The sequence below is a fragment of the Salvia splendens genome, chromosome 16, assembly GCF_004379255.2.
Source record: "Salvia splendens isolate huo1 chromosome 16, SspV2, whole genome shotgun sequence".
In the NCBI taxonomy this organism is placed as follows: domain Eukaryota; kingdom Viridiplantae; phylum Streptophyta; class Magnoliopsida; order Lamiales; family Lamiaceae; genus Salvia; species Salvia splendens.
In genome coordinates this window covers 4,293,336-4,297,215 of record NC_056047.1, presented here as the reverse complement: position 1 = coordinate 4,297,215, position 3,880 = coordinate 4,293,336, and positions in this window count along the sequence as shown.

The following is a 3,880-nucleotide window of genomic DNA, read 5'->3' as shown; positions in this document are numbered from 1 at the left end:
GGATTGGGAAAATTTATTTTTAGTACGATATGTCTATACGATTGAGTCTTCTTCATCGGCACACACACACTATGCATATACAAGTAAGGATTGGAATATGAATTTTCACCACTTTCCTTAGAAACAATCCCTAATTAAGGCTAATTCCTATCATGTATTCAATGGCGTGACAAGGATATGATTCACAACTCTCACGATGACAACGTAGCCAAGTTTAGTTTTATTGTTATGGCGATATTTTATATACTATTTATATATTGAAACATTTTATAGTCCGTACTCCAATATGTCATCTCAAACTCAAAGACGATATGAAAGTTTACTAACTTTGATTCGCGTGAAATTTTGGCGATCCGTAATAGTTGTGGGGGAACCTTAAAAACAAAATGATTATCTTTCCATTTTATGAATCAAGTCATTTCAAATCAATATTTATAAAAAACATAAATGTGTGGATGTTAAAGATCGCCGAGTATCACGCGTAAGCTTATCAAACAGTGTTCATACATAAAATCTAGTATATGACTCGCCATGGATTACATCAAGAAATCAGATTTTCTTCGTTCAATTCTCTATCTCTATTCAATACATAACTATATGACTTTTCTTACGCATATGGTTTAAATCGAATATTTCATTATTCATTAAATCGCGCACGTGTGGTTTTTGTTGAGAATTTTTTACTATTAGTAGTTGTCAATTGGGTCGGACTAGCCTAATCCAATTCGGACTAATGTCGGGTCATGCTGAGTTAGGCTGAGCCGTTCGATTTCTCTGATGGACCAGGCCAATCAAATTATTGAAGAGTTACAGTTCGCATGGTTCTGAAGTAACATCATTGACCAAAAATCAATCAAAAATTATGACTTACATGAAAATTTGTCAAACTAACCTCTAGTTAATTACCAACTTAGCAACAAAAGTCAACTGAATAAAAATCCAACCCATCTAGGTATACTGAAAAATCCAACTCAGCTAGTGCTTCAAGTTGTAATGTACGGTTCCAATATATTGATTAAGGTGACGGTCAACTAATGCTTAAAGTTGTAATGTACGGTTTTAATTTTAATATTTTGTTTTTTGTTTTTAATTTTCTCATTAGTGTGGCCCACAATTTAAAGCACAAAATGAATAATACTCCCTCCGTCAACCATTTAAAGAACACTTTTGACTCGGCACGAGTTTTAAGAAATTGTTTGACTTTGTGAAGAAAAGTAAAAGGAGAAAGTGAGTTAAATGTGAGACCCATTTAAAGTAGTATTAGTTTTATATTGGATTGTGAGTATAAAAAGTTGGTTGATTGTGGGGTTTGCACACTAAAAGTGGAATAAAGTAAATGGTTCTATAAATCGTGGACAAATCAAAATAGCAAAAGGGCTCTTTAAATCATGGACGGAGGGAGTATCTGAGAAAATTGGATATACCATGAATTCATTATTTATAGATATGATGCGTATATTACCATAAATAATTCCTAGTGAAAGAGGAAAAATTAGGCAGTTTGTTTGGTAGGCAACTTCAAGTGGTTCTTTATTGTGTGAGTCAATTCTTCCTCACTTGTCATGTATAATTCCAGCCCAATGCCAAATTCAACAGTTAACCTAACAATCACCTGATAAAATCGAGTTTCAGTTTAACTTTACGATATTTTTGGCTTCACTGTCGATCACTACACACACATATATGCACATATAAAACTCTTTTAGACACCTTCCATGTATAGTGTGAGTATGTAATTTCCTATAAAAAATTAATGAATTGGAAATAGCCGATATATACTCCTAAGAAAAGAGAAGGTAATTAAAAAAGAAAACAACCAAAACCAATTTGATGAGTCCAATTAATCACAGGAATTATATATAGTAGTAGATGAATTAAATTCGTATGTCTAAATTAAATGAAATCCTGTGTAGTTAGTGCAGTGCACATGGATGGGGGCATCCCAATTCTATAAAAATACTAAGTAGTATACTATTTTTATTTTAATACGGACATTTGATTAGATAAAATCATTTCATCTTACCTGTCGTTACTGTATTTCTTTCCCTAAAGTAAATTCATCCATTTAATTTCACCCTCCTAATTATGGGGAATAAATTAATTAGGATTAACTGTTTTAACTATCTAGCAGCCCCATTGAACAGATTAAGCACAGTACAAAAATTTGATCACAAAAGTTGGGAAAGTAATGTTTCACAACATCTTTTTTTATGTTGAATAATGAAGAGCTTAATTTTGCGTTATGGGTATCAATGTTTTCATCAATCAACCGTCGAGGATCATGTCAATTTGAAATTTGTATAGTCTTCAGTCTTACTTTATTTTAATTTTTCTAAATTATAGCATTAATCAACACCTTCATTTTCATAGATTCATCAGTTTTTTTGTTATTCTAGTAGGAGTATGTTTCTATTTTATTTTATTTTATTTTATTTTGCAAATAATTTCTTCAAAACTTTTATGAGCACAACACAAGTTATTTTCAAGTCTTGCTGCCTCTTTCCATTCATTTTTCTTTGTAAATAGACCCTTTTAACCTTTTTACTTTAAATTTTTCATGCCCAAAATTGATCATTTGAATCTAGCTCAGATCTCACTATCACATATTAACAAAATTCCAATATCACGACCACCTAAACCACGATCCTAACTAATATCCCAACTAGAAATGAAAGAAGTTACGAATAACACCATAAAAAAGAGATTATGACTAATTATAGTGCATGAAGTTGGTGCTAATGGGATAATAATATGCACACAAGTCAAATCAAGAAAAGAGCAGGGCAAAAAAGTGACTTTATAAAACACCCTCTTTAGTATTAACTATTAAGTGGTCACTAATCTCCACTTAATCCATGAGTTAATTCAGTCTTGGACGTTGATTTGATGGGACTAAAAGCTTTAATTTAATTTGTAAGTTGGAAAATGAAAGATGAGCCTTTGCTACTTACCAACCCAACCCATCTTAAGCAAAGATTAATCGGTGGGGCCCATTCTTTCTAAAGAGCATCTAAGGACTAACACATTTTTCCTATTTGAGTTTGGAGAGAGAAAGCCCACATTTCTATGTCATTAAAAGAAGACAATAATTAAGGTGGTCTTAATTGTGGAAGTGCTTAGGTTAATTGGGAAATTTGGTGTGACAGATGCAACTTGACAACTTGTAATGCTAATCAATACTAGTTCATTTCGTGTGAGCAACTTATACTTAATTCATCCGTTTGCATAAATTATGTTTTAAATCAATGTATCTATTTTTTGATGTATTGTAATAGTATCCTGTTTAGTCTGGTTTGGGAGCTTAAAATGTGTAACGTTTTGGGCCTACATAGATCATTATACGTTGCACTTTTATCGCTTAGGAAATTATGTCACATTCATTAAGTATTCTTAATCTCTTCTCCACATTTTTTTGTGAATTTGTCGAGAAGCCGGCGTGGGTCTTTGCTTCCTTTCAAAAGCAACTCAACGACGACTCTATAATTAATCGAGAAGCAATTCACGATGTCGGCCAGGTTGGTGTTGTGCCGATGTGCTAGCGATGGTGGCGCGCGAAGCAACGGTAGCGATGGGAGCTATCGTTGCCTCAAAACTCACCCCTATACATAGAATCTGATACTACTGATTTTGGAAGGTTTAGAGTTCAAAACTATCGCTCCAAATGTAATATTATTTCTTGAAAATTGAGCTAAGAGTTTGCATTCATGTATATGCATCTCCACCCATGTAGGAGGAGATTGTTTGACAGATTCATCTTGAGCTTATTGGGCTTTTGATTAATTTGAAAATAGTTTTGATCTTATAGGACTCTTAACGTTTGTGCTTTAATTAACATATTAGATTATTCTAATTTATGAGAAGATCATGGCATATTAGTAAG